The following is a 22179-nucleotide window of genomic DNA, read 5'->3' as shown; positions in this document are numbered from 1 at the left end:
CTACCCAGAAAACTATCAAAAAGTTGGTGGAAAGAGTTTTGTTAGGGTGGAAAGGCTACTTTTGACACCAGCATTGAAAGACATCAATTTCTTCTGTTCTAACTCTCTTTTGAATGAGTTTTTTTATGAGTCTTTTGATTTCTTTTGAACTCTTCTTTGATTTTTTTGCCTGCCCATCGCCCCTAATCCCAACCCCCTCGACATGCACCAAAAAAGTGTAGTCGATGTGTTTAGGAAGTCTGAAGTGCCCGTCATATAAAAGCCTAATTCCTCAAATCCGCTGACAGCCAGTACTGGGACGCCATGACAGATTACTACATTTGTCATAGGTGCTAAGCCTTCCACTCCCACCTGGAAGACATCAAAACCACTAAGAGCAACTATATTAATGAATAATAGATATCCGATACACATATATTTGTGGTACTTATCTTATTGTAAATCTATTTTTTATTAATAATTTATATCTTGTTGACGTTTAAAACTCAAAGTGGACTCAAAAGAACTTTTTGATATCAGATGGGTTGACCAAATAATTCAGAAGTCGTTGTGTGTACTAGCTGCAAGTCTATGGCGAAGTGTCCCTGCCGAGTTGTTCAGAACAAGCACACTGAATGATATATTTGTCAATTCTAGGACTATATGAAGCCTTTTTAAAAATATTTTAGTAGGAATTATGTGTCTCTAAACTATATTCATTTTAATAAAATATAATGCATCTTGAGAGAAGAAGATATGTTTAAGTATCAAATAGCAGCATGCAGAAGGGCTTTAAGGTGTTCAAACCTCCCTTCCTTTTCCTCCATATTTTTTCTCGTGTTCTTCTTTTCCCTTTATAAACATCGCAGGATATATATATATATATATAATCTTTCAAAAAGAAAAATAGTTTCTCATTAGGCGTGCAAATGAAAGCATCGTTGTTGTTTTTTGTTTTTTTTTAAATACAATATTATCTGTTTGATATTGAAAAGCCATTGCTTCTACCATATTTTGATAAATGTAAGTAACATTTTTATAACAATTTAACTTATTTTATAAGCTATTGGAAAGTAAATAAATTATAAACGGATATTGTTAAACTTTTTAATTTACAATTATTATTTCATTTTGTTACTTTTAAAATTCACATTGCAATGTGAAAAAATTAATTAATATTTTTTTAATGTACTTTTATTTTCATATTTGAAAGTGATGGGTTATGAACATTGATGTTTTAATTTTAATATTATGGTATAAAAAATCAATGTATATAAATAAAAATTAACCATTAAAGAATGTTAGACTGTTGATTAATGAAAATTAAAATACTTTTTTATTTCATTGGGTGGAAGACCTATTTGTATCCCACTAGAAAAAACCATGGAAAAAATAGAAGGACAGGAGGAATACAGTTTTTTCTATTTGTAGCTATTTTCTGTTGTAAATGAAAAAAGAAAACTATTATTGTTTACCAATTGTGACAAAAATTCCAAAAACAGAGACAGCGTATGGTTTTTTGGGATTATTTGCCTGTTTTTCTATTATATTATTCCATCCTTTAACGGCTTATTGAAAATTTCATGTATCAATTTTATTATCTTGTTGAATTCCCCAATTTTTTCTTCATCTATTACGGATATCTCTAATATCCACACTTCGAAATATGGCGACGTTAACATTTGCAATATGAATGTAGAAGAAGGATAAAAAATATAAACTTATCTCGTAAGTGGTTGTTCCTGTTCTCTAGTATCCTTAAATACATTAAAAAGTAAAACTCGCTATTTTAATTGGTTTGACTACGAATTGGCTCTTAGGGGCGAGATTTATGAATATAAATGTTTTACATTTCTCCATTGAGACATGAAGTCTATGTTTTGGACATTTTGATACTCTCTATAAGGATATAAGGATCTCTCAATGGATAAATGAAAAATTAGTGGACGGAGAGTTTGTTATAGAAATTATCGTTTCTTTATGGCAATGGGGAAATTCAGAAAATTATTTGTAATATGGGCTCACACATCAAGATCATAAGTTTATAAGAAATCTTTCTTATAACCAGTAAAACTGAAATATCAATGAAGGAGACAAAGTTTTAAATATTTTCAAGATAATATACTTAGGGATCATTATATTTTTGTTCTGGGAAAAGTTGCATTACATTATGATCTAAAAACATTTGTTTCCAAGGCATTGGAATATGGAAGTTACATAAAGCAAGTATAAATAATTCTGTTTGGATCAAAGGTAAAATAAATATTGTAGGAAATAAGCTCTTATTAGTCATTGAAAATCTGTGTTTCCTGAATTTGGGTATTATTGGACGGTGGAATGATGTTCTGTATTTTAGTTAAGATTTTTCTCAAGAATTGGCCTCATTGTACAGATACAGATAATAACTAGGATCTGTTTTGGATTAAGCGCTCCAAGATAAATTGTCTTCTAGTCTTTATTATATTTATAAAAAAATTGTGCTCCACAGTATTATTGATTTCTCTGCTATACTGATGATTTTTATATTACAAAAGTATATATAATATTAAGATAATGATGTATATTTCCCATCTAAAGAAAATATATGTTAAAAATTATCATAAATTAGTGTTAGATGCATTTAAGGATTTGTTGCATAGTTATAATTGTTTGTCCTTCTTAGGCTCAGAATAGAATTGTAGTCATTCTTATCAATTTCCTTTGTTTCAATTGTCAAGGTTATTGTGGAAATTTTCAGTTTCTTTTTTTTAACATGCCCAAAATACACACAATTTTTATCATTATCATAGATTCATAAATATACATTTGGTAACCTACCTTAAAAAATATGACAAACAAGGTGAGGACTCAAAAATTAAAATCTTCTTCAGTTCTAAAAGTCTGACAATTTTATACTTTGCATCATTCGAAAGAACTGACAAAAAGCTTGTCCGAGGAACAAGCTGAACGGCAGAGGGTGTGCGTTTTCCTCCGTGTACAAGTCGCTCTCCGACAAGAAAATTTTCACAGTGGATCCTGTTCAGAACAAAAAAATTATCATTTCTTAAAGCTCAGGCCGAGAGAACATTCAGGACCAAACATCCCGCTCAGGTTGTGGCCCTAGGCGTTGTAGCGTCCTTCGGGAGCAAGATGTTTCACTACTTCTTCAAGGGCAACGAGAAAGAAAGTCAACACGGACGTCTACAACAAGGTCCTCAGGTACTATATTTCCTCATGGTAGAAAATCACGTTCCCCAGGGAAAACTATAGGGTCACTCATAACAGCGCCACAACACACGCGTTCATGAAGGTGAAGTATTTATGTAGGGAGACTCCTTTCTAGCCGGAAGACTTCTTGCCTTCGTCTTCACCTGTCATGAACACCCTGGACTTTTTTGTTGGGTTTATCAAAGGAAGCGGTACTTCTTTTTGTCCCTGTATTTTAGCCATCATTCAGAATAGAGGGGAACATATAAAATAAAAAGTGTAGAAAATTGTTGAATAACCAACTGTTGCATCGAAAGTTTGCCATAAAAATGGCACAAAATAGAAGTATGTAGAAGTGAAAACATCTTTTAAAATTTTCCCATTTTTGAGTCCTAACTCTGTAAAGATAAACCACTCATTTGTTAGAAAATTCACATTTTGAATTTCTAAATTATCATTTAGCTACAATTCTTACTTGGTTGTCAACTCTATTACAAAATTTGAATTTCCAGTGATAAAATAACACTAATAATGTTAATTAATTGAACTCATAGAGCTAAAGTTATATTTCGCTGGTGATTTAATTTATGATTGATATATATTAAATAACATAATTGAATAAACATTTTAAATTAATGTTTCATAATCTTGGAACAAATGAGGCTCAGACGACGATTTACATGAAATCTTTTGCAGATCGCAATACATATCGTTTATTTCAAAAGCATAATATCTTGAAAGAAACTGCAATACTAAGAGCAAAATCCAATTACAAGATAACAGATACTCTTGGTGCAAGAAACAGTCATATTCTATTAAATCAAAACAAAATAACTTGGAACAAATTTAAATGACAAAATTGAGCAATTTTGATTAAATATGTCATCAAACCTTTCAATTATATTCAGTTGTACACTATAATTATAGCTATATTATTTTTCAGAAGGGTATTTTGATAATAATTAAAATTAATTTGCAAATTTTACTGAAGGTTAATACAAATATTTATCAAATAGAAATGTCAGAACATTATACAAGTAATCAACAAATTCATCATTCACCTTTTTGTCATTTTGTCTTCTTTGACTCATGTGAAAAACAAACATAAGATCTGATTGATGCATTTCTTTTTTGTTTGTTTTTTTGCAATCTAATAATTAATATTTTTACTTCATTACATAAAAGCTCTTTTTTTCGATAATTATTTAAAATCTATTGTTTCACTGTTTACCGTGGACAAATATATGAAAATAATATAAAAATACAAAGGTAAAGAACACAACCACACATTGGCGTATTTTTGCTGAAACATCAGACCCTCATAACTAGTTATGCATGTAGAATATTTGTAATATAATCTTTTTAAGGTCTTTATTTATTAACATTACACGTATACATACATAAACAAATAAGTAAATAAAACAAAAAAGAATTTTGGATTGATATACAACATTAGCAAGCATTATAGTTTACAGTTAATTAACAATTTCATAGTTTTAATGAAAACAGCTCATCAGCAATATGATTTAATAACAAAAAAACTACAACAAAGCACAAATTGATCACGACGAAAATTTAGATGATAAAATATAATCAGGTTAAAAGTTAGTATATAGTTGAGACAACAACATAAATCAAAGACATGTAGTACATATAATTATCTATAAAATAGAAACGAAAACAAAACAGGAGCACTAAACGAAAGCATCGTAAAAATGATTTAAAAATATACATATAGAAATAACAAAAGAAAAGAATTTTACCCCAGAGACAAAGTTTCCATTTAAAAGTCTTAATACAGTCATTTAAAAAAGTTACCACGGTCCCACATGAAACGTGATTACTTCATAACCTTGCTTTATTAAGGTCTTAATTTTACAATATATAATATTAAAAAAATAAAAATAATATACATCATAATAAATTGGGAAATTACATTTAGTAAAAATATAAATAAACATTGTAGTTTAAAATTAGTTCCCAAAAACAAAGACCACTTTAGTTACACTAAAAATCTATACAATAAATAAGATTAACAAAAAATCCCAACAACAAATAAAAACACAATATAACCAAAAAAAGTCATAAATCTAAAACTAAGTATCTAGGATTTGCCTATTTTTATGTCTATTAAATATCTTGATAATGTGATTTAAAATTTTTATGTATTTAATTGAGTTCTCCGGAAAATACCGAATAATATCCAGCGCTAAATCGAACGTCAATGTATCGTCCTTGGGTATTTTCAATTCAAAAGCCAAGTATCGTGACGCAGCCGCAATAAGTATGCCTCTTAACTCCCTTCCATCTGTTGGTTCCTTCAATGTCAACTTTTTTGCAATATAAGCCTTAGAGTTAAGTAAGCCAAACCCGATTGCTTTAGCCTTCTTCGAAGGAATTAACTTATTTTTTGGAAGCCCAAAAAGAATTATGGCCGAGATATGGTTTGGTGCGGTGTTTATATGACCTTCCAAGTTCCATTCAACAAACTTCCTCAATAACAGCAAAAAGGACACTCAGCAAAAGCATGAATAACAGAATTAAACATCTTGCCACAGTCTTTACAATAATCGTTAAAAATTATACAGCCCGTAGCCACTTGAAATTGGGCAGTGAATTTCCTGCCATCGGCAATTCCTTTAGTCGAATTCATTATATGACTTGTCCAATCGTCCTTCAAACTAAGAATACGGAGATATTTTCCACAAACCGTGATGGCTTCAGTTGATACTTTTTTAAACGAACCCATTTTCATAGGCCAAGGAGTCAGCATACAGTGTGTTGCTGCTGTCCTTTGCAAAGGAAAAAAAAACTTCCCTTTCGAGAAAATATTATCACATTTTACATCATGAATTGAAATTACGTTATTATCCAACGCTTCCCTTTCCATGCTTATTGGATTTTCATGGTTTTTAAAGAAATACCTCTTTCCCCTGTTCTTATGTATTACGTCTATTGTCGAGTTCGAGTCAAAAACCACATCGTTTAACCACAAAATTCTATGAGCTGCCCCAATAAAAGAAGAGAATTGGACCACTTGCGAATTTATCATTTTCGTTCCAAACAAAATCCACTTCCAAATCCTACTCGAGGAAATACAAGACTTCCAACCAACATCTGGGTTCACAATTAAATTAAGAAAAATCTTCTTGTAAATTTTAGGCAAGATAGTAGAAATCGTGGCAAGTCCACCTCCAATTTGTTCTTTGCTTCTTTTTAATGACGGAATGTATGTTTTATAAAATAACTTTTCAAGCCAACTTTTTTCCTCCTTAATCGAATGCTCTCCGATTATCGGAGACGAAGTAGCTTTATACAAGATCCATGGAATTACTTGTGTGTTATATAAGTCAATCCTTGTTTGTAAGTTAAAATTTCTCCATTCCGCTAATTTTTTATAGATCAAACTGTTAAGGGAAGTCCAGTTTCTTAACGTTACTCCGTGTCTGTCCCACTTAATCCCAAGAATTTCTAAAGTATCTCTTATTGCGTAACCTCGAACTTCGGTGTAAGATATCGAAGTCCACTTACCAATTGGTAGTATTGCCGTTTTATACTTATTGACTGCAAGGCCAGACTTTATCTCAAACTTCTCTAAGCAACCCAAGAGAATCTCGATCCTTCTAATCAGTTGCCTCTCCGATTTAGCCTCTACCATAAGAGTCACATCATCTGCATACATATCAATTATTTTCCTGCTCGATCCTAGTTGAATACCAAATCCGCCATATTTCCTTTTGATAATATTATTGAGTTCTTCAATTGCCGCAACAAAAAGTAAAGGAGAAACCGGGCATCCCTGTCGGCAACTTCTTTTCAATTCAATTGGTTTACTCTCCAACCCACCTATAGATATTGTTGAAGCTCCATTCAAAAGTAGAGCCCTAATCGGATTATAAAATTTCTTAGGCAAGATTTTCTTAACAGTCTTCATAATAAAAACGTGTCTGATAGAGTCAAAAGCTATTTTTTTCTATCCCCTCCTACAATATTCTGAAAGCACTCATGAAAATAGTTCAAGATATCCTCTTTTTTACCAGTCTTTTTCCATCCACCATTATAAGCTTAACCCCTGTGGTTGGATGACCAAATTTTCTTCCTAGTTTTTTAAGTCGAAGACTGAAATTACATTCCCGTTCAATTTTCCTATTCTTCTCTTCATCAACTATATCATGAATTCTAAAAGTATTGATTGTATCTGCCGCATATGCCCTGACAAAAGGAGAACCTTGTGTCAGAATAGCATCCAAGTTGTCATTGAATTTTCTGCTTGCTTCTTTTCTTCGTTTGATAAATTTTTTGGTAGTCACTTGAATAGTATTACTAAGTCGCAAAGCTATCCTAGAAGCAGATAATACGCGATCAAAATTTACTGTCAGCCTACGTTGAAGACTTTGTTGAAAATCTTCATCCTCCAAGATCCAGCGAGGCATTTTGAATTGTTTCATTTTATATTCATGCTTGAAATCCCATTGTATGATCTTGTGGTCAGATGAGGGCTCTGGGAGGTATTTTGCGTTCGTTGTTTTATTAATAAAACTAGATGAAGCCAAAACTAAATCTATTCTTGAAGTCTTGTTTCCTGTTCTCCATGAAATCTTTTCATTCGGTGAAATTTTCCTTAATAGATCAACCATATTCATCTCCAACATTAACTTCTTTAAAATTTTCAAGTTTAGACTACTAATCTTATTTAAATCCACATTTATATCACCAACAATAGCAAGGGGGCAAGGATTTCCCTTATGGGAATTAATAATAGCTTGAAAAAAGTCGACTCTCTCTCACTAGGACCATACGCGTTGATTAAGAAAAATTCTGATGTTGCCGAAGTAATTAAGATCTTATGCCATTCACTTTTTCCGTAAAATTCTTGAACACAAATTGGAACATTTAACAATCTTGAAACAAGAGTAAGGACTCCACGTTTTACACCAGAGTCAGTGTAGAAATAGCTAAAACAACTAGGGAGGCAAGAAGTACACTTTTTTCCACATGAAGAGGAAACTAGGCTCTTAATGTCTTGCAGACAGATAATATCCGGATTTAAGGTCATTAGTCTTTTCATTAGAGCGTGTCTGACTTTACGCGATTTTCCTCCACGGATATTGAGAGAAAAGCGATTGATTCCTAAATTTTCTTTGAATTCAACAAGTCTGGGAGGTGTATTTTTTTTTTTCAAAGTTACAATGCATAGTTGATAAAAATATGAATATTTGCAATTACAAAGTCGTCGGTACACAGAAAAGCATGTATCTCCATTGTTGACTGCATTTTATTTTTCAGGAGTGTTATTTTCTCTTGATTTTTTTTTCTAAAGAGTTTTCCCGAGGAGATGAGAAGGATCTCTTCGCGTGCTTCTTTGTTATTAGAGGTTTCTTGGTTGGGACTTCTGGTTTCTTCCGTAGTACCATTTTCCAGTCGTCCCTGAGTGGAGTATTATTTGCTGTGTCCGTTTCAATCTTTTGGTCGGCATTAGGTGAGAAAGGTAAAGTAGAACTTTCAGTCCCTCTATGTGTGGCCTGTTGTTCAGTCGAGTAATCATTTTCTTTTTCTCCTTTTTGATTTTCATTCAGTGACAATCCTCCACCAGATAGTGGATGCACTTCTTCTTCTTTTTGGGCCTCGTCACTTTCGACCAGACGGGCGGCGTTCGTTTCCTCTCTTGTTTCGTCAATGTGTTCATCTTCTCTTTGGGCTTCATCATTTTCGACCAGACGGGCAGCGTTCGATTCCTCTCCTGTTATGTTAATGTCTTCTTCTTCCTCTAAAATATCACAATCCATTACACTTTCAATTCTTATCGGGAGACCAATCTCCCGTCTAAATTCGGTTTCATATTCTTTGAATGTTGTTTTATTAAGGGCAGAGCATTTACTTCTTATGTGACCATACTTTAGGCATTTGTAGCATTGTATTTGTTGGAATTTAGCGAGCAACTCTACTTTTTTCCCCCTACAGGTACAATTGATGGTAGCGTCCTTGAGGGTTTTATTTTAAACTTCAGTCTCCCTGAAAGAAATTTGTTGAATTTTGTAGTTAGCTCCTCTTCTTCTTTGCATTTGGGTACCAGACAATGTGGGACGGGTTCGATTTTTCCAACTAGAGTTCCAAATTTTTCCATAATTTCTTTCAAAATACTTAGGTTGGTTACTGATCCGTTTTTGATTACTACTTCGATTGGATCTTGAATTGCACGTAGTTTATTAAGGCCTCTTATAATAAAGAATATATCTTCCTCAATTTTAGTAGGTTCTTTAATGTGTTCGAATCTAGATATGACGTTTATCGTCTCTTTCAGTGTGATGATAATGAACCCTGCGCCACTCTTACAGTCGTTGATTCTTAATATTTCCTCTTCTTTTAAACGTAGTCCTACTAATATTTTCATGTATTGTCGAACATCTGGGGTAAACCCCTTAACAGTTATTCCTTTGATGTCCTTCCAGTCGATAACAATATTGTTCCAGGAAGGGCAAGTATTTATCGTTTTTAAACTGACGTTAGACTTATTTGTCGTGTATGAATAAGACGTTTTAACTTTTTTGTTATTGTTTTCCGTGTTCGCAAGACGGGTTACAACGTCTTTACTTGTTACTTCTCTTTCCATATTCTTTCTACTACTCGCTCCCTGCGCCGCATCCTCTGCCCCAGTTGCTTTATGTATTACTTCACTCAAGTCCTTCTCAGGAGGGCGATCCGTAGGTTTTGATTCCATTCAATTAAGAGAATTGATGTGCAGGAGATGATTAAACACAGGTAAATTTAATACAGAAAAGGAGAAGGAAAGAAGAAACACGCGTACGAGTCAAGACCCTCTATGAAGGCGAGCTTGCCTTCTTTATGAATAATACAATATCCTATATCCTACTCCTATGCCTTAGGATCTTGGCTTCGTAGGGCCCTGAATATAGTTTATCTCGTATATGAAAGCAATTCACTATTGTACGATAATCTTACGTATCCAATGATGTGAGAAATCCTTTTCAATTCACTCCATGTCCAAGACTAGTATATTTTTACACTGGAGTAAAGAAAAACACCTCTGCAAACAAACAACCCTGTGGCCTTTAAGCTGCCTTTATCAGTAATTTTTATATTTATTCTTAGCAGTTCCCTCAAGATTTCGAATGCAGGGCACTCTACAAAAGCATGTACGTTGTCGTTCAATAATTTTCCACAATCTTTACAGGTATGAAAAAATTTGATTGTTGTCATTGAAATCTGGAATCTTGAGGTAAACTTCCTTTCATCATAGGTACCACGTAATGACCTTAATATCCTTATTTTCCATTTTTGTGGTACGCCTAGTAAGGAAATTTAATTGTCACAAATCGTTGTGGCGTCAGCAGATCCCAGTGGATTAAAATTAAATTTTAAATGCCAAAGGACGAGGGCAGATGTAAGACTGCCTTTCTTTACAGAGGAAAAATAAGCCTTGGTGTAAAAAATATGTTATGTGGACTCATTGACTTCATCCCTCAATGCAAATCGTTCCAACCCTTCAGGTGCTAGACGATTTGTGAAAAAGGGAGCTTTTTTTAAATTTGTGTCTAATAATATACACAGTACTGTTTGAGTCGTAGATATGTGATTTACTCCACATAACTCTGTGAGCTGCCACCTCTTCGCTCGAGATATCCCTGATGTCACAATTAGATAGATCTGATCCCAAAAATAAAATGATAAATATTACAGAATTCGTTAAATGATATCTCCACTCCAAATTTTGTATTCTAGTGATATCAATAAATATCTTAACATATATATTTTCGTTAAAATGTTAGCCAGTAGAGTTAAGCCAACCCTCAATTGCGAATGTGGTCTCTTTAGAGCTGGAATGTAATTATGGTGAAAAAATGCCCCAGCCAAGTGTCCTCTTCTGCCCTTTCTGCCCCAGATGGAATAGTTGTATTAGTATAAATAATTTTCGACTCTTTTTTTGTATTATAAACATCTACGCTCTTTTAACGATTGAATTTTCGCCATTCGTGACACCAAATGTTGGAAAGAGAGGAGTTTAACGATGTCCAATTAGAGTCATGAGGGCCTTTATTTGTCCATTTAGTTCCTAAAATAGGGACAACATCCCTCCACGGTTAAAATCGCCGGTTTCCACATGCCCATAGGAGCATGGTTGTTTTTTAATTGTTCATAATTAGGCTTGATTTATTAGTAAATTTTTTAAAGGTATTCAAAATGCATTCGATTCTTTTTATAATTTAACCTTCAGAGCTTCCTTCCACCATTATTGTAGGCTCATCTGCGTATAAATCTAATAAATGTATTTCATTTCCAAAGTTTACGCAGAAGCCTTTATATTTTCAAAGTAGAAAACAATTTATGATACCCATGGTTTCAACAAATAGAAATGGGATACAAGGCATCCCTGCATACAACTCTTATTAAAAGTTATGACATTGCTCCTATGTCCATCAATCTCTATTGTAGATTATCCGTTATATAATAGAGCTCGGATGGGGTGAAATAAAACGTTTAGCTAACAGTTTTTGTACGGCTCTGAAAAGAAAATTGTGCTGTATAATATCAAATGCTTTGCTGAAATCAATACAATTATGGCGGCATTATACCTCGTTGAATCCAGAGCAGTTTGAACATTTCTAGAAATACCAGAAATTCGTCTGTTTTTTAAAAACTTTTTTTGCTCAACTCCTAGTCTTTTTTTTGAGGAAAGGATCCACTTGCTTCGCTAGAACTCAAACTAATATTCTGTAAAATTCGCTGAGGATGGTTAAGGGACGCCAATAACTAGGCAAAGATCCATTTCCTTATTATTTTTTTCATTTTTGAACATTTCATAATTTTTATATTTTAAAGTTCTTCATCTTTTTGTTTATTACTTGATATATTTCATACGAGATTGCAGAACATATTTTCATAAGATGGTCTGTATTCTTTTATACAGGCGTTCAATTTATATTTTTCAATTTATTCATGTGGGACAAAAATGGCTGTGTAAGCCTGTACTTGAAGTTTTTTCTTCTCACGTTCCAATTTGACACTTTTTGGGCATAGTTCTTTCAGCATGATGTATGTATGTTAAATAATTTGGTCTTCTTTGTATCGGTTTTACCAGATTTTGTAGAAGAAATCACATATCACCTTAAAGTAGCCTTTATGTAGTCCAACCCACTTAGATTTTGATTCTTATTGCCTATTTTTGGTAGGTAATCTGCAAATTGATTTCCTGTTATAATATTATAACTATTCCACAAGTCAAGTTATTTATTTTTCTCACTTTTAAAAAAATCCCTTGTAGTTTTAAGAGAGAATCTTTTATACGGTTTATCTTGCATCTGCATACTTCCACCATCTCACAAAACAAATGAATTAATTATTTTTAAACTATTTCCAGCATACTAAATAAAAATCATACAGTAATATCTCTATAAGCATACTCATATTTTTTTATTTTTTTATATTTGTCAACTTCAAATAAATGTAATGAATTAAAGTAGTTTAGTTTTTTTTGTAAGTCTATTTAAATCATAATATAAATTTAAGTTATAAAAACGTACGTAAAATTAACCAAATGTCCAGAGAAAAGTAATCTAACTTTGATATCCTACCCCGAAAGCTTTGATAGAAAAGAAAACTTGATTTTTGTTATATTTTTTCCTTATCTAACATAAATACCTTTTTTTCTTTGAACTTCTCTTTCTATATCATGAATTTATCTTCTTGAACAAAATAATTATTGTTTACATTATCATTTACAATTAAAGTTAGATTAAGAAATACATCATCTTATAAAATATAACCCACTACTTACAAGTTTTCATTTAAATAGATATACATTAATGTAATAAATGTTGTCCACTAGGAATAAAGGATATGCATTTTTCACATACTTTCTCACTTCGAATATTCATCTTACATTCAACCAAGTAGAACGAAAATACTAATTTACAAGTATTTCATATGAAATGTCAATTTACAAAAGATTATGTTGGTAAAAATCTCTCATTTCCATTTAAGAAAACTTAATCTATTTAAGCCTCACACAATAATATATTCAGGATATTTATAATATATGAAAATTTTGTAGTAAATTTTTAAGTAGAAAAAGTTCAAAACATATTTTCTGTACCTTTGATGTCCTTTCAACGATACAGACTGTCAAGTTCCTAACATAATTATAATACATTACTATATAAAAATTTGGTATAAAACAACATATATATATAATATTATTATCCAGGAAGCATACATTTTCGATTTTTTGTAAAAAGAGAGGCAAAGGGGAATATTTGAAGATGTGTTAACAAAAAAAAGTAGTAGAGTAATCATATTCAACTTTTTATCACAATTTATCTTCTTTTTTCCTTCATTTAAATTAATAAATGAAAAAAGATCGGAGGCTACTTTACAAACTCCAGAAAACTACTTTAAAACGTTGAAATAAGCTACAAAAAGTGATTTGGATTAAAAAAATCAGTTTTCTCACATCAGTAAGTTATAGATGATGAGTATTTAATTTTTTTTTTTTAAATAAATAGGGATGTGCTATATCAACAAAGAAAACCCCCATTCATATATTGACTTGTTCTCTAATAACATAATAATTTATTAACTTAATAAATTCATAATAAAAAGTTTGTATTATTTACAATCCGAAATTAGTTTTTTTTTATAAAAACTCAATTATGTTTATAATGAGAATTTGAACTTTAAAGAAGAGAAGGCGTCAAGTTATCAATAGATAATATTATATATTTATATACACAAGGTATTAAGATCAAATGGAGGTAATTGCCATTGGTGCAATATTTTTCAGCGGATTTACTTAAAAATTAGCTTGAATTGTATTTGTGAATTTTGAAAAAGAGTTCATTTGATACATTTACCTTCAGCATCAATCATTGTCTAGGTACTCATGAGTGGGCCTGGACTGAAGTTGTTGAAAAAGTAGTTACTTGACATGTTGTTCATTGCCTCTTGGATGGAGGCAATCAAAGAGTCATTGATGGTGTGATATGTTCGATTTGTTTTATATTCAACTTATCACAGACAAAAAAAAACTAATATGATATAGATCCAATCTGTTAGATGCCATATATTATCTCCAATGAAAATAATAGCCATGTTTTTTCAGCTACTTTAGTGATCTGTGTTAGACATAACAAGATGCTGAATCTTGATCCATGAGATTGGGGCACCATTCACATTTGACATTTCAATGTTGTTGTGGGCAAAAATCATCGTCACAGTGCAACGGCGTTTCTCCTCTGTTTATTCAATCTTCTTGATATATAGAGCAACTGTGACCATGATGCTCAAAACTACACTAAAAGTTGTTAGTACAACAATCCCTCCACCAAAAAAAAAACGCCATCAGAAAGCTGCATCATAGCAAAACCCTCGGTGCATGCATGGGCAGATTTGATCAAAAACCTCAGTATATATTGTACTTATAGGTATACATATGTCATTGTAAATCGTAGTTTATTAATAAATTAATTATCAAATAAGACTACACAATAAAATAATTAATTTTTATTTGGATATAAAAGAATTAACACCTTTATACACTACCAACAAGAAAGGAAATAATTTTAAGATGGGTATAAAGGGTATTGCAAATAAATTGAATGCATTACCCATCTTGGCTCCCATTTTAAATTTCGTACTAAAAATGGCTTTGTTATCACTGGCTTAATTCGTTCTTTCTATGAGACTTTGTTTACATTAAAAGTAAAGGCCATAAGAGTGGATCGCTTTCTAAAGCCTTTCAACTACTTGAAGCAGAAGGGGACTTTAAAAGTAAGTGTGCACGGTTATAAGTAAAAAGTTTCTGGTGGACGCAGAAATCTATCAGAAAGATAAAAAAGTCATAGCCCTTGATTTGACTAAATTTTTTCTTGTTTTGAAGTCCAAGAATCCAAACAATTTTTTTTTATGTTGCACTTTTAAAAAAATGTAAGATTTTATAACAAAGGATTATTTTGAAAATTATTATAAAAATGATAGATTTACTTTACTTCCAAATAAATTGTTCATTTTCAATATTCTCAAGGCACTTTCTCCAATTCCAAGAAATATAGAAAATGAATTTTGATTTTTAAAAAATGAAAACATTATTCCACAATTTGTATTTTAAGGGTTACTTTTTTAATTTAAATTCTTTAAATTAATATAATGTCTGAAAAAATTATTTTTACAAATTATAATATTTGATTCCAAAAGCAGAAATATCGGTTTATAAAGTATATTCTCAAAATAAAAGCAATATGAAATATGCCATTTTTATTCCAGTGCAACAAAAGTGTTATTATTTAGTACCAATGAAAATAACTTATTAAAAAAAAAATTTCTTCAGTTTGTTGTATTCAATTATTGAAATTTATAACTTTTTTTTTAATTCAGATAAATTAAGTGGATCCAGGTAGATATAAATCCTTAAATAAGCGTAAAATAATTTTTCGTTTTAAAAATATATATATAATACTTACAAACTCATGTTTACAACTTTATTTTTGTTAAAAGAATAGTTAACTTTTTCCTAACAAATATATCAAAAATTACATTTACATAATAGGAAAAGAGGGAAGATCTAAGGACGTCACAAACTCTAAAATAACTGTAGTAAGAATAATTTAATAAAATGGAGAGCTTATTTATTTTTACGGAGATCATAGATTCTATCAGGAATGAGATTCAAACATGGTGAATAGAAATTATATATTTTAATTTATTGTCAACTCAATCCTTTTTAAAATATATGTACATAAGTCCTAAATCCTATTATTGATTTATCATTCACTATGACAAAAAAATTTGTCTACTTATAACCTTTCTTATCTAAAGTAAAGTAAAATTTGACAAAAAGTTATGGGAGCTATGTGAGGTCTGACCATACTGAACTACCTGCTGTAATGTGAGGATGTATTAATATTTCTTGCAATTTTTAAAAACGTAGAATCACTTGCGTTAATTGAGAACATATATATTATCTTATTATCTTGTCTCTTCATGTATTTCAAGAACTTTTGTGTGGATTTCATATTCTATCTTGTTGCGACTTTATTATTTAAACATATGTCCGTAACTTATTTTTGAAATGCACTTTATTCAAAATTGAATGCATGAATGAAAGGACTCAACTTCATTTAAAATACAATATCAAATCTATAAGTAAAGGTTTATTGACTCTTCATAAATATATATGTTTTAATGTTTGACTTGAAGGGTTTGTAATTAATTTGAAAAATTTTCTCTAGATATTTTGTATATCAACTTATTGTCGTATAAAGCTGTAAGAAAATGTTCATTACTTACAGTCTAGTAACTAATTTAAAAAAATTATTTGTTTTATTTGCCAATATTGTTTTATGTCTATCATAATTTGGATTACATTTGTTTTATATAAATAATTATTTCATTTACTTATATCTGTCATAATTTTGATTAGATTTTCCACAGTTGTCATTTCATTTCTTGTTATATAAAAATATAGAGTAAAGCATTATTATTTTTTATTTATATTCAATTACATGCATTTTTACATACCAATAAACTTAAATGTACATAAGAAAGACTAGAAATATTTGCAAGATGTGCTTTTTCTCCAAAGTATAAAAGCCACAAGACGATTGTTCAATATTCAACAGAGTGGGGACACTAAACTTGCAATAGCATGATTAAGTTACGAACAACATGATTTTTAATCAATCAAGAAAAGACAATTTACCCTCAAATTTAAATTAAAGGTGTGGCAGACATTCATCTCCAAGATGTATCAAACTACAAAGTCCAGAGGGTTGAGGTCTGATCTTTAGGAGGGCTATATGGAGGAAGGGAATAGTCAGCCAAATTGTTGCTGGAGAAGCTTAAGTATTTCCTTAATTTCAAACTTTTGCAACCATTTCTGGATATGTGGACAGTTGCAGCATTTCACAAGTTATAATTTTTGAAAACCTTATTAATTTTTGCGTATCTAATTCAAATCAGTTTTGAGTAATTGAGCCTATATTTACAAAAAAAAACTATCGCTGTATGTAGTCCCCCTAACTCAATATCAAATTTTTGGATGTAAATTTAGTTTCTTTATAATGTGTTTATCATTATTTATTAGTGGGATGACACAACATATAGTAGTTAACAGAAATTTTGCCATTCATCTCTTAATAAACACATTTATCCAACTCTTGGATTCTCTTTAAGTCAGGGAACACATCCTTTACTTCATCAATCAGCTCTCAAAGAGACTCTGCAAAATACTTCTTATTCTCTCGAAGCAGTTTAATACTTATTTTAAATGATGACATCTTATATTTAAATAACGTATATAAAACTTTAATATATTTATCACCACGTGTGGTTACACTAACGATCTCAGTTGATATTTCCCTATACTATTGGAAATCACAAATCTATTCAAATCCTTAAGATCCGGCTCAAAACACCATGAATACAACTTCTCCCAAGAGTTTTCTTTCTTTTGAAAGGCAAGGACGGGCCTAACTCACAACACAATATTAATTAGTGGACTGAAATTCTGATTTTATTAAAGGCAACCACATGCCACCTTCAACATATACAACGACGAATAGTATATATATAATGGGAGCGTAACTCGCTCGTGTACATAATAAGAAAAAAGGACAAAAATATAAAAAGTAAGTATTAAAAAAAAGGAATATAACTGGTACAGGGAAACACCAAAATTATGAAGCCATTGTTACGACTTCGCTCTCCAAATGGAAAATTCTACAACCCTCTGTAGAGATCATCAAAGTTTTATCTCTCTCTTACTCCTTGGTATCAAAAATTTACTTCTAAAGTTTGAATATTTACTGATTTATATCTAATCACCAAGTACTATTAATGGAACTTAGATCTTCATCAAACATGGGAGAAAAAGATTATCCTTTCTTTGAAAGGTATCAATGAAGGCCGGAGAATCACTTCCCAATTTCAGACATCGGCTAGTTTGATTATTTTTTTCACTATATCGCTACGACAGTGGACGAATATATAACAATATCAAATACACTTTTGTTGGCTCTCCAGTTGTGAAAATTATAAAATATTTTATATTATTTAATTCAAAATATATTGCAGATTTTGAGCCATGATATTGGAGAGCATTTGTATTGTTTGGTATTCCGTCAAACAGGATTAGGTTTTAGATGAGGAAAAAGTAAAGTAGTTGTATAGTGTTTATTGCTCAACAGCTCACTGAAAATAGGGAGATCGCCGGAAGAAATTGTAGGACTAACTTGATATTATGTGCCACTAGATGCACAACTTTAACCCCCGCCAAAAGATTCATTGTGGAATCTACGAATAAATAATTTAAAAAAAAATTATACTTATATTACCTCTATTTTATAAACTATGGAGGCCATTTTCTCCAAATCCTTTGGAAAGTACATGTTTAAACTTCTTTGGGAGAGTATTGCTATCCTAATAAGTTTTATCATGATATATATTGTTGATGTTGTATGGTGCTCATGTTTAGATCTAAAGCTATTATTTACTTCACAAACAGAAAAAACAGGTTTCCTTTACAATATCGATCAGTAAAACACATTTTTAGATCAAAAAGATATATATTCAAATTGAAAATTAAACCATGTCCAATAACTTAAAAAAGTACAATGAAATAATATATTTTTACCGAGAATCTATAGGGTCTTTCAAATCACCCAAAATTTTAGTTTTAGTGGTTTGAATTTTTATACTATTATCAAGACTTCAAAATGTAAAGTTGATTGTTTCATCTATTTAGGGATCAATATAGACTAAATAAAATATGGTAAATTGGGACAATTCAAGTATAATTTTTAGTTTCTTGTGAATAAGTAACTAAAAACAACTTTCATTCTATAAAAATTTTATAAAACATAGTTGCATGTCATTTATCAAGAACAAAAATTAGAATCAGTATATTAACATCAATTAATTCGTTACAAAAGGATCAAACATTGTATTTGCATTTTTACACAGTGAATTTAAAATATCTTGCAATGCACTTTTGAGTTCATTTTGAGTATAGTCCCACATTTCTCTCAAATACGTAGTATTTTTAGACTTTACTGTATTTGATTGATTGATGTTTTCTTGTATAGGCCTAATCTTTTTGCTACTTGAAGTTCATGTTTTCTGTATAAGCTACAATGCGAATATTCTTAAAATTGAAGTAAAAATATTTATGGACTATTTTTAATGGAAGATATCAAAATATAGATTCCATTATTTATTCATCTTTTTTAGAAAATTACAATAATTATATTCTGTTTTATTCAACTTTTTCCAATTTTCATTACAGTCTATGTAAAGTAAAAAAATTAATTTGGGTTTTTATATACCTATTTTTCTTGTATATACACAAACAACATTTACTATTAGATATTTAGCTACAACAACCGTATAAATAATGCAAATATTTAAATAAGGGAGAAACGAGAAAAGTTGTAACAACTTATACATTTTTATTTTCAAAAAAGTTATATAACCATCCAAATATATAAGAAATAATGCATATTAATATCGTAAAAAGTGTACCTGTCTTCTTTTTAAAAGTTTAAACGTAAAAAATAATTTTTAAACCATATTTGATGTGTAGATATAAATTTTCCTCCATAAACTTCTTTTGATTGAACACAACCGTATACTACTTATATATATAATTATGTATAACTTAAGAAAAAGTATTCACCTTCAACTCAAAAACTTGTAAATAATAGTTGTTATTACGTGTACTTATAAAATATGTACATAATACAGGATGATCGCTTGAAAGAGTTATAAAGTGTAAAGTTTTAATAAAGACCACGTTGGGTAAGCTGTTTGAGTTTTACTCTTAAAGATCATTACAGTATAGCATAGTAATTATGTATATGAACCTCAAAAGCTTCCATTTAGTTTGACACGTCAGTTTTTAAAAAAAGCTTAGAAATAATTTTAATATCTGAAGGATTTAGATGCTGAGGAAAAGTTTACAAAATATAATTTAATTTGGATGACTTCGAATTATATACACGAGGTCAACACGGACCCTCACACTATCCCACAAGTAATACCGGTAAATGGAAACTTAGTGAATGTAAGATTCCCCCGGGGGTACGACTTCAATGCCAAAACTGCTTCCAGTTTGTGCATGACAATGTAAACCAGAACGTAAAATGATTACAAATCAAGGAATACAAATTAATATGGGCTTTCAAAATTGATGAAATCGAGAACAACAAAACTGATAAGGAATCAAAGGTGGAGGAATGGATATGAGTAAAGAGAGAATGAATAAAAAAAATTGCAGTCACAGTCCCACTCCTGAAGAAGACGACAATTACCACTGTAGCATTACAGACTGTAATGATAAAATCTGAATGATGAATCCATTCTTGAAGGTGACGAACACATCCTGGCCAGTACTACACCTTCTGTTAATAAAGAAGTAAATAATATGGATGAAAATACCACTTCAACTATGGATTGTCCACAAGAAACAGAAACATCTAATTATGAGAAGCCAAAGAAGCAATGGACATCAGAATCTTATGCATGTTACTAAGGCGAGCACGGGACAAAATCAAAGACATCTTAGAACACTCTTTCAGACAGAAATCCCAAGAAACTCTCTTTGTACCTTCACAAAAAAGAACATTTAATGAAGGAAAAGTTATAACTAAACCGATATATGTTTTTGACTACTTTCATTCCCATTTCCAAAGCATTGTTGGCACAAAAAGAGGCCACTTTCCAAAAAGAGATGTAATTTCCACTGTTCAAGGGAATTATAGCTTCTCCAACGATATTATATCTAACCTTATAGGAAAGTATTATACTTTACCGTAACTTTAACCGTAGAGGGGAATTCAGAGTCTCAGCTAATTGCCAGAATAAAAGTCTTACTTACTTATTTTAGGAAGTATCAAGAAAAAACAGGATTGGCTGTGAATATAAATAAGACCTCCATTTTACCTTTGGGCTCCTGAAAGCCTTAAGAGGATCTTAAAGTCGGAAGTTGTAAAGTTAGAAGAATGGTGGAAATTTTGGGTATCAAATCAAATAGCAAATGGATGATGATCCCAAAGTTAATGAATGAATTGTAAGCATAGCTCTGGACTTATCTTATAAGTAACTGTATGAGGATAATGTGTTTCAGCTTGTTTAGTCAATGTTTCATAGGATAAGATTTTTTTGCATAAGAATATGATCTGTTTTTGCGAAAAGAGAGAGGGAATACTTTCGAACAATCCACTTCATCGCCTTTTGAAGAAGAAATGGACTGGATATGAATGTCGATGTTTCCTTGCAACGAACTGTAGTAGTATTATTCTGTGATTCCTTCCAAATGCTTTGAAATCTATGTATTAAATTTTCAACAGTTGTGATTGTATGTGCAAAGGATTAAATATATATTTTAAAGATATTTTACAAGTTCCAGCATGATTCTATGATGATGATTGTTGTAGGATTAAATCAAGAGCTGAACTTGAAGCAGGTGTGAGTTAGTGCTCCTGGAGGAGTGAGTGACCCGAGTAATTTGATTATTGTTTACGTAGATTTGAATTGTGAAAAGAGGAAGGGAAGAGTAAAGGGATCGATGAAATTGATGATACTCGATGGAAGAGAAGGCTTGGATGCGAGTAGTGATAGACGATAAAGAAGAAGGAGAGTAATGACAGGATTTATATTTATTATCCAGGGTATAAATAATATCCACGGATCGGAGCTCCAATCCCACTCACTATAAAGCATTTATCATTACCTCATTTCCAATCCATAAACACGATAAATCATTCACCGTCTCCCATCTATGGCTAGTCATTACACATGTCAAATGTCCAGCTCTCCATCTACAACCTTATAAAAACTACTTACTAGTTTTGAAACATAAGCCATGTGACGTCCGTAAATATCCCTCTTCAAAGTTAATTTCAATGATTTGGTATTAAAGGGTATTAATAAAATTTTTAAGACTAAAAATAATAAAAGTGGATTTGAAAGAAAAATAAGTCAGAGTGGAGTAAAACCCAGGATGAT

At 30.9% G+C, this 22179-nt stretch overlaps 1 protein-coding gene across 1 annotated transcript in view; it reads left to right on the top strand.

Annotated features, from left to right (window-relative positions):
* Positions 1-887: 887 nt before the first annotated feature.
* The window catches only part of LOC121129374 (neuropeptide F receptor), a 106592-nt gene continuing 85300 nt past the window's right edge, over positions 888-22179 (top strand). Inside the window, exon 1 of the mRNA XM_040725095.2 lies at positions 888-1002. The gene's annotated coding sequence lies outside the window, so the exon portion shown is untranslated. The remainder of the gene's footprint in view (positions 1003-22179) is intronic.

This window comes from Lepeophtheirus salmonis, chromosome 14 (genome assembly GCF_016086655.4).
Source record: "Lepeophtheirus salmonis chromosome 14, UVic_Lsal_1.4, whole genome shotgun sequence".
Taxonomy (NCBI): domain Eukaryota; kingdom Metazoa; phylum Arthropoda; class Copepoda; order Siphonostomatoida; family Caligidae; genus Lepeophtheirus; species Lepeophtheirus salmonis.
The sequence above is the reverse complement of the archived record's forward strand: the minus strand, read 5'-3'. Positions and strand labels throughout refer to the sequence as shown.